This window comes from Sorex fumeus, unplaced genomic scaffold (assembly GCF_029834395.1).
Source record: "Sorex fumeus unplaced genomic scaffold, SorFum_2.1 ptg000028l, whole genome shotgun sequence".
Lineage (NCBI taxonomy): Eukaryota > Metazoa > Chordata > Mammalia > Eulipotyphla > Soricidae > Sorex > Sorex fumeus.
In genome coordinates, this window is record NW_026606085.1 from 7515803 (window position 1) to 7530728 (window position 14926).

Consider the following 14926-nt stretch of genomic DNA (forward strand, 5'->3'; position numbering starts at 1 on the left):
GTCCTGTCCCTGGGGAGCTTCCTGGGGGTGGGCAGTGAGTCAGACTGAACCTGGCTTTGCTGCTTTGAAGTGTGTGGCAGTCACCTCGGTAGCAAATGGCCCAGAGCGTGACACTTTCCTCTGGTTTGGGAATCAGTTGAGGATGCACCTGTGCAACCCTGTACACACATACACATGCATGTACAGAGACGCATGCATACACATGTAGATATGCACACACACAGTGGAGATGAACTTCCAACATCTGTGGACTGGGAGGCTGGGAAGAGGAAAGAAACCTTGGACTTCATAGGCCCCCTCCTGCCTGATTGGTTTTCAGTCCCAGTTTGTTTGTTTGTCTTTTGGGTCACACGAGGTGATGCTCAGGGGTTACTCCTGGCTTAGCACTCAGGAATTACTCCTGGTGCTGCTCTGGGGACCATATGAGTCCCGCTGTACTATTGCTCTGACCCTGCTTCTTTTTTGTTTATCCCCATTTTGCGGCTTTGGTCAGGCTATAGTGGTGATCGGGGAGAAGGGGTGGTGATGTTTGGTCTTTGGGCCTCGCCAGGGCCTGCACTCTGGGCACTCGGTGGTGCTCACAGAGCCCGGGCTTCCCTCATGCGTGTAGGGGCTGGGGGTAACTGGCGCCTCCTTCCAAGGTGGGTCCATGTGGGCGCTGCAGTAGATCCCAATCAGATCCCACGCCTGTCCTGTGCTCACCCTTGCCTGGAGCCCACAGGCCACATCCCGTGCACATCTTCCTGCTGCAAGGTTCCCTGACCTAATTGCAGCGGCTTGTGGTGCTTTTCCCCTTTCCCCTCCTTCCTGTTTGTAGTGTCTTGCTGCTGAGACACTATTACTTGTTACATAATTGACACATTACAGGATATGATCTGTAACACAAGTTGCCTTATGGCAACAAGTATATGTATAAAGTCTTGTATGCTTTGTAGCATACAAATCGACTATACTGTATAGTTGATATTTATATGTATGAATCCGGATGATAGCCTAGTTCTGTACAGTTAAGTGATCAAGCAGTTAGTGGACATACACCACAGATTTTGTGATGAGAATATTTTAGTTATATCTCAGCAACACAGATGGTTCCTTGCCTTTCTTTTTTAAGTGGGGTTAGCCACACCTGTGGTGTTCAGGAGCTACTCCTGGTGTGGTGCTCAGGGGTGACCCCTGCTGGTGTCCCAGTAACTGTACGTGGTGCCACAGATCAAGCCATGATCAGCTAGCTGCATGCAAGTGTCTTAACTGCTGTGCTATCTCTTGTAAGTTTTATTTTTAGGAATTTAAAAAAAATGCACCAGTTAGGGGCTGGAGTAGTATAGCAGGTAGGGCGTTTGCCTTGCACACAGCCAATCGGGTTCGATTCCTAGCATCCCATATGGTTCCCTGAACACCACCAGGAGTTATTCCTGAGTGCAAAGCCAGGAGTAACCCCTGTGCATTGCCAGGAGTGACTCAAAAAGGGAAAAAAAAAGGCACCAGTGAGGAACAGTCAAGTAGATCCTGAGTGGTCTGAGGAGAGGATTGCGGGAGAAGGCAGCACTACAGTTGTCTTTGCTTAGAAATGTGGAACATTGGGGTCAGAGAGACAGTTCAGAAGTTAAGGCACTCCCTTTGTACGTAGCCAACTGGGATTCCATCCCAGGCACCCCATGTGGTCCCCTAAAGCCCTCCAGGAGCACAGAGCCCTGAGCACAGAGCTAGGACGAATAGGCCCTGAGCACCACCAGGTATGGCTCTAAACAAAAAATCAAAAACGCAAATGTGAACTCGGTTGGTCACCACCCACTTATCTGCGCTTCTGTGACACCCTAACGGGATGCTTTCATCTCACCTTGCTTCTCTCCTCAGACCCTGCAGTATCACCCACTTTAGATCACATTTACTTCTAATAGGTGAAAAACGGACATGAAGCCAACCGCTTGCCACTCTGCCCTGGCCACGCGGGGGCACTACTGGCACCACACAGGGACTTGCTGGTGCTCACTGCTGCCTGCAGGAAGGGGACTGAGCCAATTCCCCGGACAGTGTCCAAAGGGAAATTCCAGAGTGTCAGGCCTTTTTCTCTGAGCAGCTCGTCTTGCCCTTTTGTGTGGCAGGTTGCTGAGTGCTATGTGCAGCTGACTCCAGGTTCTTTGCAGCATCGCCTTGAATGGTCCATCTGTGCACCTACTTGAATTTTTTTGAAGCTAAATGCCATTTAGTCATTTCTTAAAATCTCCAGGTAAAACTCCCACTATTCTGGGGACTGGAGCAATAGCACAGCGGGTAGGGTGTTTGCCTTGCACGAGGCCGACCCTGGTTCAGTTCCCAGCATCTCATATGGTCCCCTGAGCACCGCCAGGGGTAATTCCTGAGCGCAGAGCCAGAGCCAGGAGTAGCCCCTGTGCATCACCGGGTGTGACCCAAAAAGAAAAAAAAAAACTGCCACTGTTCTTTTGGGGAGGAGGGGTGGAGACTGGCACTCCTGGTGGTGCTCAGAGCTGACTCCTGGCTCTGCATTCAGGGATTACTCTCCGTTGGGCTCCGGGGAGCCCTATGGGGTACTAGGAATCAAACAAAGCCCAGACTGGCTGGTTCAGCGTAAACACTCTCCCCCCCGCCCCCACTCTATTATGGCTCCAGCCCCATTGTCAATCTGATAAATCCTGGGTAGGGTCTTCAATCATAGGCCCATGATTTGTCTGTCTTAACAGTTTGTCATCTTCACCTTAAGTTTTATTGATTTCTATTAAGTATTGCTCAAGGATGCTCACTGAAAACCCTCCCTAGGGGCTGTATGAGGTAGGGAAATCCAGTATCTGAGAAACAGGGTGACCCCAGTGGGGAGCCCTGCCAGGGGCCATGACAGAGGTGATTCGCCCGGCATCCAAGGTTTCCTCCATTTAGTCCAGCCCCAAAGGGTTTTTAGGCCCTGGCTGGTGTGTTGACAGCATGACTCTGGGCCTGCTTCTGTTGGGAGGGTTGTGGGCAGGCTGCAGGAAGTCGGAGCCACCCTCACCACAGCCTCTCCTGGGCCCCAGCCCTGGAACCCTCACCCGCTGGTCCCGCATAGATGTGCTTGGCAAAGAAGATTCTTTCCCAACACAGGCAAGATTGGCAGTTGCTGCCGTGGCGTTCACTGAAGGCAGAGGCTTAAGTCGGTCTGATCTCAGGAGAGGAGCACCTAGCACGCCCCCAAACCAAGCACAAGGCAGCGCCATGCACACACACGCTGTCACCGGGCCCACACCAGCATGGTCTGCAGTCTCTTCAGATATGTCTTGGACCTGTTTCTGTCAGTCATACTTGGGAGTGTTTTTGACACCACACTGGTTTACAGCAGTGTCAAGTGCTTGTCTTTGGGGTCGCATTAGGCCAGTTTCCCCACCAGTGTCCACTGGGCACTTCCAGCCCCCTTCCATGTGCTGCCCTCAGCTCTCGCAATCAAGGGTTTGTTTTTATTGGATCTTGTTTGTCCCCCTCCATGTCACTGTGGAAGTTCATGAGTCCTGGGTCTTCTCTGGATTTACTTTGGCATGAAGCTCCTCCCCTTCTCTCTGGCTGTAGCAGTAGGCAGGATTTGTGGTATCTGAGGTGGGGGCTGACCCCAAGCAGTGCTCAGGAAGCCCCCACCTGTGACTCTTGGTCATCTGGGCCAGTGGGTCAGCACAAGAGCCCAAGGATGCGGAGCCACTCGGGCCCTGCAGAGCAGGGAGGCACCTGGTGACACTGAGGCCACATGGTGGTGTTCGAGATGGGCCCTGGTTGGGTGTGTGCTCAATGTATGCCCCAACGGCGTGTTATCTCCCAGCCCAGCACTCACCTTCCCCAACAGCTGGGTGGTCTTCCACTGTCCATGTGTCATTCATCATGGTTCCAAGACCTGGGCCATGTAAGTGGTGCCATGGTGAGCACAAGCTCATGGCTGGGTCTGAGTGGAGGTCAGTGGGGGTACAGAGGACACAGAGCCTCTGCCCTTTGGACCACTCCTCTGAGTAGACTGTGTCTGGCAATCGCTTATGGGTTGTGGGGTTCCCACATTCTGACCTACCCATGCTGGGTGGGGTCCAGGGCTTTGTGCCACTTGTCAGCAGGCCTGGGTCCTGTTCAGACCAACTGGAGGATAGGGGATACCCAGGAAGATGCAGGGCCAGCGGGGTCCTGCTGACACTCAGGCCTCGTTTTGTTTCAGGGTCCCACATTAAAAGTAGATGGGCAGACCCCCGGGCGCCTCTGCCCACTGCTTATGAGGCACAAGGGAACAGACTCTGGCTGGTCAGTTTTAGTGCCTTCCTCCAGAGCTGCAGAAAAAGTACATGAGCAGAGGCCGGACAGAACAGCAGAGAGGGCATTTGCCTCGCATGCGGCTGACCTGAGTTCAATCTCCAGCATCCCATATGGTCCCCCAAGCACCGCCAGGAGTAACTCCTGAGTGCAGAGCCAGGAGGAGCCCCTGAGCATCTCTGGGTGTGACCCATCGCCCCCCCAAAAAAAGTACATGAGCAGCTGATCCCCCAGGGAGTGACCCCATGTCCACCACCTGGATGGAGCCCTACTCCCAGGACATGGGTCCCCTGCTGCACCCTGAGCAGTCATCCCGAGTAGGGCGGGCTGTGATGTCAGTAGCCGCCCACCTTTCTGCCTGTGTCCTGGTACCAAAACAGGCCCTTCACCCCCACCCCTAGGTGTGTGCCAGTTGAGGGGCAGCACACACAGGCTGGCTTGTGGCACAGGCTGACACCCTGTTCAAGCAATAGCTCCTTTATTCAAAAAATAAATATTTCACCTCTGCATCGAGCCCTGCACTGCTCTGGGTGAGAGCAGCACAGTTCTGTGGAAGTGGGGGGTCCAAGTCTCAAGGCACATGAAGCGGCCATGGGCACGGGGTCACTCACTGACCCATGCCCCCCATTCCCTCCCCGGCCAGCAATAAAGTCGGGCTCAGTGAGGCTGCGGGGAACACGCTGCTCTTCACTCGCTGCTGGCAGGGCGTGTGGCCATGTAGACGAAGAGCACGAGCAGAAGTACCAGCACGGCCAGTGTGGGCAACACCACTGTGCCGATCTGCCGTCGTGCCTCCTGCATGGCCTGTTTCCGCTCCTTCTTGTCCCTTGACGTCTCTTTCCTGGGCTTCCCCTTGAGCTGCCGCATCCTCCTGGGGGCAATGCAGGGCGTGTCTACAGGGAAGAAGGGTCACTCTCTTCTCAGCCAGGCAACAGGCTCCTAGGAGAGAAGGCAGCTGGTCAGAATGAAGGTGGCCTGTACTGGGTCTCGGACACCAGGCCAGGCACAGGAGGGACACGTGAGTTGGCACCACTGCCCTCCCGGTTCCTGTGCCCAACACTGACCACTGTTCTTGCTTGAGAAGGGGCTTCCTGAAATGAGCAGGACAGGGCAGCTACTGAAGGCACCAACTTAGCCTTTCAGCCCAGACCAGCAGGGTCCCAGAGCCCCCACTCCCTGCTCACCTGCAGAAAGGAAATAATCAACACCCACAAACTCAGTTGCCTGGGTCACACAGGGGCCCAGGACCCAGAGGCCAGCAGTCTCCTGGCTCTCCTGACCAGGGAAACAGAAGTCTCACAACACAGGGTTCCATTGCCCCACCCCCACTAGCCATTGACCAGCAACGGTCAATGCTAGGACACTGGAGGGGCTGAGTTCTAACAACATGGGATGGACGATGTGGTCAGAGCTCATCGGACACAACCACGGAGACTGGAACCACAGCAATGGGCCTGCACTGTTCCACTGTCCACCCCAAGTGCCCCCCACCCACTGAGGCCTGGGTGGGGGCAATGCAGCAGCTGGGGGGCTTGGATTTGTCTCGTTGACATTTCTCAGATATGAGTAAAGTGACCTTGTCGTTTCAAGGAAAGCGAACGGTATTTTTGCTAGAAAGAGAAAACCCCCAACCTCTCAACAGAAGATTCTTAGGTTTAGGAAAGGTAAAGTGTCCCTGTGAGTCTAGGGCACCTATTCCTTCCAAGGGTGTGGCGACAGGAAGGGGCTCAGAAGAGTGGGGACACAGCAGCCAGTGGGTGTGGGCCTCTTACAGCTTTGCCGCGCATCACCAGGCTGAGCGCTGTCAGGTAATCTCTCTTTCTGAGCCTTCTCTGCCTGGTCCCATGGAGGCAAGGAGAAGCCACCGGAACCATCTGTCCCCCGTCACTCTCCTCCCCAGGTGCTTTCAAGGGGAAAAAGCTCATTTTTTGGTCTGGTTTCATCCCTGCCCAGGGTACTGGTCAAGGAATCATGCAGCCCCACGGAGCAAACCTTGATCTCCTGCATGTAAAGTCTGCATCAGCCCGCTAAGCTCTTCTTCAGCCCTTCGGGAGATCTGTGTTCATGTGTAGTGGGATGAGGATTTCCTATTCCGGTTCCTAATGTTGCGGGAAGTGCAGTGAGTGAGCTGGGGGTGACACTGCTTGGCCTGCTAGGCACCAGAGGAGCCTCTGCTTCCTGATTCCCATGCCCAAGAATGAGCCCTACTGAGCATTTAAAGTGGAAGGGAAAGAAAACACATGGGCTCTCTAAAGCCCCCTCAACCTCTGGAGAAAGTGGGCTTTCAACCTTGAAACACGCCAGCAGACAGGGAACAGACCCCAGGGCAACCAGAGAGGGGCCGGGATCCAGGATCAAAAACATGACCTCTCCCAGGATTTTGACTAGCACCCTTCTTCCTCCCCAGAAGGTACGCCCAAGCCCCTGAAGGGTTTGTGTGTGTGTGTCTGGTTACAGCAGGGGCTGTCAAACACTGCTGTCTGCACAACAGAAGGATGACCAGACAAGCATACATGTGGGTCTCCAGCTGACCTCTGTCCCCACTTCAGCCCCACCTGAGTGCTTCTTTATCTTTAGTGCTGGGGAAATGCCTTGCCTTGCCTGCAGGTGAAGGAAGCACTGAGTTGGTTGATGGCCCTGAAGGAGGATGAAGGTCTGGGGGGGTGGACCCAGAAGCTCAGGGACATGAAAGAGGAAAACAAGACACAAGGTATAGGGTGCACCTGGCTCCTCCCAGAGGGTGTTTCCTCAGATGCTGGCTCTTCCTGCACAGTCTCCCAAAAGCCCCACCAGCGTGCCAACCCATCTGCTGGGTGTCCTCATAGAATGAGCCTTTCCCCATAGTCCCCAGCTGCTGTCTGTGAAGCATCAGTTTTCATCTGCCACACCTATTCGGCACCACCACACAACCCTCACAAGCCCCCTCAGGACAGGGATGACTATCCCAGCCTCCAGACCTGGTGAGCAGCAACCTCAGGAGTCAGCCCTCAGCTGTGCCCCACTCTTAATGGAGCAAGTCAAAGCCCAAGAGTGCGTTCCCAGATGGAGACGACCCTCATTTCCCACACGGTTCTGGGTTCAAGCTGACTCTACCGTCTGTCTTGGAAGAGTTGTGAGGCCTTTCTGTGACCAAAAAAAAAAAAAACCTGGCACAAACAGAATCAAGTGAATCACCTGGCTGGGTAGTCAGAGACGCAGGTTTCTCCAAAGCGCTCTGCCCACTGTGCTCCCATCAGCCGCCACCCTCCCATGTGGCCTGGCTCCCAGCGCACTTCAGCAGCTATACCCTCACAGGTGTGCACCTGCCTCAGGACATACAGCTGAGGCACTGTGTTCAGGGTCGGCCCGACTGAGATGGAGAAGGGACCAGGCTACACCCCTGGACATTCCCGTGTACGTAGCCACCCCTGACCCTGACAGTGATGCTCCAGAGGGGCACCAGGGATGGGTTCTCCATCAGTTTCTGCCCCTGGAAGTGACTCTGCAGACACATACCCGTGAGCACTGCCTGCCCATACCCTTCGTGGATCAACCCTCAGGTCTGGGTGCAGCAATCTCAGTACTGGGGGTTCTCCCAGTAGAACACCCCCTCCCCGAGCTCACCCTGGACTATGCACAGGCATGTGGGTACCACAGTGGGGAGACTGGCCTGTGTGCAGGCGGGTGACATAAGGCTAATCCCTCCTGCCTGCAGGGCCCACAGGAAGGTGGCCAAGTGGTAAGTCAGGAAGAGGAAGCCACACAGGAAAGCCCAGTCCTGAAGCTGGTTGGAGATTCTCTTAGTAGTAAAAAACCACTGCCCACCAACCTCCAAGTTCTCAGCATTAGGGTTTGAAAGCTGCCACCACCCACTGCCCTCAGCTGCCTGGGTAGAAGGGGAGTTAACCAAACCAAGAAGCAAACCCAGTGAGACTGATATTGAGCATGTGAGCACCATCTCTGGGCAGTTCTGGGATATGGAGCCTGATGGCTCTGAGGTCAGCACACACATCCCGGAGCTCCAGGGCCAGCAGGTGAGTCAGTGGTGGGCAGTTGGCAGTTGTGGTACAGGCAGGGGGGCCTGGATCCCACAGCACAAACCAGAATCCTAGGGGAAGGAGGAGCCCAGGCTCAGAGTCCATCTGGGGATTCCAACCTAAGGTCACCCAGCTTCCTCATCTGGAAATGAGGTAAAAGTGAACTTAGGCTGCAGAAATTAGAATGTCTGAAAACGTCATTCTATGAGAATCTTACCATTTAAAAAAATATTAATATTTTTTAATGTTTTTAAAAAAGTTAAACATTTGGGGCTAGAGATAGCACAGCGGGTAGGGTGTTTGCCTTGCACGTGGCCGACCCGGGTTCGATTCCCAGCATCCCATATGGTCCCCTGAGCACCGCCAGGAGTAACTCCTGAGCGCAGAGCGAGGAGTAGCCTCTGAGCATCGCCAGGTTTGACCCAAAAAGCAAAAAAAAAAAAAAAAAAAAAAAAAAAATTAAACATTTAATTTGCACACAGCTGACCCAGGTTCAATTCCCGGCACCCCATATGGTGCCCTGAGCCCTGAGTATAGCTGGGTGCGGGCATAGTGTCCTAGGTTGAAAATGAATCAGTAAAACTATATAACGGCAAATTCTTTATGCACCTAGCATATACTGTCCAAAAAAAAAAGTGTCCTCCCGTTGTTCATCAATTTTGCTTCAGCAGGCCCAGTAACATCTCCATTCTGAGACTTCTTGTTACTGTGTTTGGCATATCAAATACGTCACGGGTAGCTTGCCAGGCTTTGCTGGAGCATACACTGTCCAAACAAAAACATTGTCCTCCCGTTGTTCATTGATTTGCTCGAGCGGGACCAGTAACATCTCCATTGTGAGACTTCTTGTTACTGTGTTTGGCATATCAAATATGTCACGGGTAGCTTGCCAGACTTTGCCGTGTGGGCAAGATACTCTCGGTAGCTTGCCGGGCTCTCCGCGAGGGGCAGAGGGATCGAACCAGCTCGGCCGGGCTGGCTGCACACTAGGCAAAAGCCCTACGGCTGTGCAATCACTCCAGCCCTGCTAAGTTTGCTTAGTATGGTACTTAGTATGTGCTCTTTCTTGGAGCATATACCAAGTCCTAATACATCCTTTTCAGTTATGCTGATTTTGGTATTTCCTGCACACCAAATCAACATAGACGCAATAAAGGTTGCTTATAGCACTACTTCTTTGCAAAGACAGTCCTTAAACTTTGGGACATCACATACCTGAGATTGTGTAGTCATCTCCAAACTTCTGTCTCCCAGTACTGCTAAGACACCTTATGCAGCCCCCAGAAACAAGAAGTCCAAGGCTAGGAGGAGGGGAGTGACACACATGGACACCAGCCCAGCCCCACCGGCCCTTCCCGACCTCCCACTTTGTCCCAAAGCCGCCCCTCCAGCATATGGCTGAGCACGGAAGCTCAGCAGGGTAGGTGTCAGGACGAGCCCTCTCGGGGCAAGAGGGGACCAAGAGGGCAGCAGGGTTGTCCCTCCACGCCACGAGAGGGTTGCAGCACCGTGGCCCAAACCTCAGGCTCCTCAGGCCCCACTGCTGGGGTGACGACACCTGGCCCAGCTGATGCCCGCCCCCAACGGCTCAAAGACAGACAGGGAAGCCCCACCACAAAGTCTGTCCCCAGCGCGGCTGAGAGCTGGGCCTGCAGCAGCGGCCTCTTGACTCAGGCCTGATTCGTCTGCAGGAGGGGAGCAGGAACTCCGAATCCTGCCCCACACTGGCCGTGGGGGAAGAAAGGAAGGGGCCCACATCAGCGGCCGAGCGGAGCCGGGGCGGCTGTTCCCGCGAGGCCCCGGGGGAAGGGGACAGCCTCGCCCAAGGCAGCCCCCGGCCCAGGCCTGCCTGCAGCACGGGCTGACATTCGCCCCGCACGTCGGCGGGACTCGGACGGCACCCAGTGCCCACGAGGCCCCGCAGGTCGTGACCCGGGGGGTCGGGAAGAGCCGGCGGGCAGGGGCGGCCGGGAGAGAGCGGGACAGCGACTGGGAAGAGACGCGGGTGCGAGCAGCGGCCCGGACACCCTGGCAGGACGGATCGTGCTGGCCCGGCGGGGCGGGGCCTGGCGGGCGCCGGCTCGGGGGGCGCCCCGCCGGGGGTCCAAGAGGGGTTCTGCCGGGCCCGACCACTCCGGGGAGCGGCAGGGCTCTCAGGAGGGGCTCCGGATCCCGAGAGCCGCCGCAGGTGCCGCCCCCCCGCCTCACCTCGGCCGGCCTCGTCGCCCGTGCGCTCCCGCCTCGCGTCTCCTCAGGCGCCGCGCGGACGCCGGGCCGCCACCTCAGCCCCGGCGCCTCTGTCGCCCGCCCGGAAACCGCGCGCGCCCCTCCCCGGCCCCGCCCCCGGAAGTCGTCCCCGCCGCCCCGTCCGCGTAGACCCCGCCTCCGCCTGACCCCGCCCCTGGAAGCCCCGCCCCACGATTCCGGCCGCGGACGCCCCGCCCACACCCGGCCGCTGCTACAGGAGGCTCCCCTGGGGGGGGGGGCCGTCCAGCTTGGTCCAGGCCAGTGGGGGCCACCCCAGACGCCGGGCTCAAGTCCAAGCCGCTCCCCACCCCTCCCGGCACACTCGTACTGACCGAACGCGCCTCCCCTCCAGGAGGGTGAGCTGCAGGTGCTGAGAGCTGGGCTCCACAGAGGGCATCCCCGGGTGCAGAAGAAAAGTCAAGTCACTAGGCTGCTGCTGCACGGGTGGAAGGCCTGTGCCCACCTCAGCACCCAAGCACTCCAGAGCCGGAGGATTCCAGCCCCAGAAGCTCCTGTCCTGCGCTCCCACTAGCTCTCCCCTCCTACTGACCAAAGGCAGAGCCCTCGTGGCCAGTGTCGGCTAGGCCTCCTGTCTCTGCACACCTTGGGCAGCTCTCTCCAGGCCTCGGGTCTCCTCATTGTCCCGAAGCCACACGGAAGCCGCTAAATGGGGGTCCAATCTGGACCCTGGATTATCTGTCCCTGTGCTGTGGGCAGGGGGGCAGGGGGGCACCGGAGGGCAGAGCCTGGCTGGGTGCAGGTGCACACACAGGAAACAGCTGCCTCACAGAGGCCATCTGCAGGCCCTCCTCAGCTGCTCCCCATCCCGAATGCAGGTGACAACATTAGGGAAGGCTGTTCTGGGGACACACACCCTGGGCCTTAGAACCTGCACTGGTCTCCCAGAAGCAGGGGGGCTCTCAGTGCTGTCTGCTCATTCTGCCCAAGTGCAACTGACCCTTTGCCTCACAGGTTTAGCGCGTGTTTCTATTTCCATCTGCCAAGGACTGAGCACTCCAGCCTGTGCTCAGTGCATGTGGGAGGCAGCGGGACCAGGCTCAGCCCCAGGCCCAGAGCAGAGCTCCTCAGGGGCTCCCTGCCAGCAGCTGCCCCTGGAACATCACCAGGGGGTCCCAGCAGTCCTTGTCCTTGTTCCCAGCTGAGCTGCAGGAGGACCAAAAAGCCGGACTGTGCAGGCCACACAGTGAAGGAATGAACTTCCTACTCTGGGCGTGTTACAGTTCTCTTTCCTGGGGTGCAGGATGTGGCTCAGTGGTGCAGCATATGCCCTGCGTGTAAGGCCTGGGCTTCCATTCCAAACTGCAAAGGAAAAAGCAAGAAGGTTCTTTCTCTGAGTGTGGGAGGTACACATAGGTGACACTGTCACCGGGAGAAGGAGGCAGCCTGAGAGTCGACACGCCAGTCTTACCCAGCTCTGAATAGCCACGGGACCGCTTGCCGCCCTCACCCAAGTGAGGCCAAGGCTAGCATATAGCTGGCCACAGCCTGCCTGAAACTTGGGCTCCTTCCAAGTTCCTCACAAACGCTTTCTTCTCAGGGGTAGAAAATCTGTCGACCCTGTCTTTGATACTACAGGACGCTCACTAGTCTCAGGGCTTTCTGGGTCTGAACAAGCCAACACTACTGGCTCATTAATAACCCCAGAAGGCACCAGAACAGAATCCTGCAGCTTGACCGAACACAGGTTCCCCCCTGTGCCACTGATGGTGCACTTTGAAGCTCTGGCAAAAGAAAAGGACCCACCACCACAACACACACACACACACACACACACACACACACACACACACACACACACACCACACACACACGGGATCTGACCCAGTAGCCTCAGCAAAACAAAGCCAACCCAGTTTCGTCCCCTGTCACCCTACATTCTCTGAGCACAACCAGGAGGAATTCCTGAGTGCAGAGCCTAGTCAGTCTCTTCCCCATCCAGCCCTGGGCTGTGGGGGGTGAGGGCCGAGCACTGAGACCATCACAGCAAGAAGCGGGTGTGGCACGGAACCCACCAGGCCACCGTTCAGAGGAAGGCTGAGCGCAGGTCTACTGGGGGCTGCAGGAAGAAAGATCTAGAAGTCACAGAGAGTGGATGAGGGGAAGTGGATGAAAGGTATGATGTGCAAGGGAAAAGGGGGAGACCTAGGGAGCTCTAGGGATCCAGCCATGGCCAGGCCAGCTATGGCTGTGGGGCTTGGGCATCTCGGGCAGCAGAGGCCTGTTTTGGGGGAAGGGAGGTCCTCAGAGACTTAGGAGGGGCCAGGAGCTTCAGGGGCGAGCAGGTGCCCTGCACATGCATCCTGGGCATGTCATAAGGCCAGAGCACATGCATGTGCTGTTTAGGTTGTGCTCCGTGATCAACTGCTCCAGCCTCGGGACTTCTAGGCCCTGCCCCAGATAGGAGGGTCAGAATTTCAGGAAGCACGGTGATCAATATTTCTAATAAGCACCTGAACCCCAGCGAGAATCAGAAGTACCAGTGAAAGGAGACTCAGAGGGCAAGTGTCCAGTTCTTCCCTTGCACGTGATGTCAGAGGGCCCATCCCAGCTCATATCCCAGGAGCCCAGCCTGGACGCCCCTGTATGAGGGTGCCCCTGCCGCCCCACCCCAGCGCTGTGACAGCCAGGCAGGCTTGACCGGCAGCAGTAAGGGACCCAAACAGTGCCATTTTTCCACCTGTGCTCTCACGGCCACAAGCTGCTCAGACATTCTCCCCACACCACCTTGCATTAAAAATAAGTCTTCGTCACAATCCCTGATGCAGAATTTCTGCCCAGAAACTAAGCTGAAAATACGAAGTTCATTCCTCTAACAAACAGCTGACGGCTGTAGCAATTGAACGGCAGGAAGGGAGATTGTCTTGTGTATAGCCAACCCGCGTTCAATCGCCAGCACCCCACAGGGCCCCCCAAGCCCTGCGAGGAGTGACCCTGGAGTAAGACCTGAGTCCAGCTGGGCATGGCCCCAAAACCAAAACCAACAAAACACTGAAGTTCTGTGTGGTAGGCGACGGGAACAAGACAAGCTCCCAGATTCTGAGGGATCCAGTCTAATATTCTCCTAATTAGTCCATTCCAAGGCTTACCTTGACAAGGCCACTCTGGTTACTGGTGATCTTCTTGGCTTGTCCACTGTCCCCCAAACGTGCTGACCCCTGCCACTCCCCACCAGTGGGAAATGGGGTACAGAACTGGTGGGACCAGGGCCTGGGCTGGTGCTTCCCCTGATGAAGAGGGAAAAATACTTGTTTCAATGACAGCTTCTGAGAACTGCAGGGCTGAAGGACAGGGGGTGGCAGGGACACAGTGGGCACCAGGCAAGCCTGGCCCAGGGCAGGAAGCAACAAGCACTGTCTGTTGGGTGTGGAAAGGCTTCTCAGAGTGGCGATGGGGATGCTGGTGAGCATATGCAGAGTGAAAGGAATTATTCAGGGGCCCCCAAGGCAGTGATACAGGAAGGCAGGCAGACAGAAAAGGCCATCCTGTGGCAATGGAATTCCTACCTACCTGCCTGCCTATACCAATAGCACAGCGGGGAGGGCGTCTGACAATGGGGTTTGTCTTGCATGTGGCCAAACTGGGTTCTACCTGGGTTTGAACCCCAGCATCCCATAGGTTCCCGGGCCCCACCAAGAGTGATTCCTGAGTAGAGCCAGGAGTAACCCAACCCTTGAGCACCGCTAGGGGCGATCGAAAAGCCAAACAGACAAAACAAACAAAAGTATTCACAACAAATGCCACCGAGAAGACTGGGAGGGGAAGAATTTATGCTGGGGGTATGGACCGGAATTCCAAGGCTGGTTTCACGCTTCACTTACATGATCTCTGGACACGCCACTGAGCCTCTAGCTCGGCCTGCTCCTCTGCACTGCCCGGGCAGGGGTCACTCGACTTGTCTCCTTGCCCCTCCTGCCCTTAGCTCCCGGCTATCGCACAATGCAAATTCTAAGTGCTCTCGCCAGCTTCTGCAGCCTCGGCAAACCCATGACCCAGCACCAGCCGGGTGGTGCCCGATCCCCGTCGGCCCTGCTCGGGGGCCGCATCCTGGGCAGCCCCAACTGCGGGACACGGAGGTCCCACGGCCACCTTCGCTCTCTGCCCTGCCCTGTTCTGAGCCCCCGCTCGGTCCAAAGCGGCCCGGCACGCGCCGGACTCGCCCATCGATGGTCGCTCACGTGCTCTCCCACGTGCTCCTGCAGGCTCGCGGGTCCAGCTGCAGGCCAGCGCTGGGGCTGGGCAGCCCGCGGGGCCTCGCACGCCCTCCCTCCGCCCACCGGCTCCTGCCTCCGTCGGGGTCCCCCTGCGCTCGGCCCCGTGCAGCTGGGGGGTCCCCCTGCGCCCCAGCCCCCAACCCCGTGCACGCCCGGCCGCAA

The 14926-nt window shown here is 56.7% G+C and overlaps 1 long non-coding RNA gene across 2 annotated transcripts; it reads right to left on the reverse strand.

Annotated features, from left to right (window-relative positions):
- Positions 1-4730: 4730 nt before the first annotated feature.
- LOC130024458 (uncharacterized) lies at positions 4731-14820 on the reverse strand. Of its 2 annotated transcripts, XR_008792569.1 has the most exons (3): positions 14372-14820; positions 13640-13777; positions 4731-5208 (listed from the first exon to the last, which is right to left on the reverse strand). It is a non-coding gene; the product is annotated as an uncharacterized LOC130024458 (long non-coding RNA). The 2 variants fall into 2 exon arrangements; XR_008792570.1 differs by lacking the exons at positions 13640-13777; positions 14372-14820 and adding an exon at positions 10494-10613.
- Between the last annotated feature and the right edge of the window lie 106 nt (positions 14821-14926).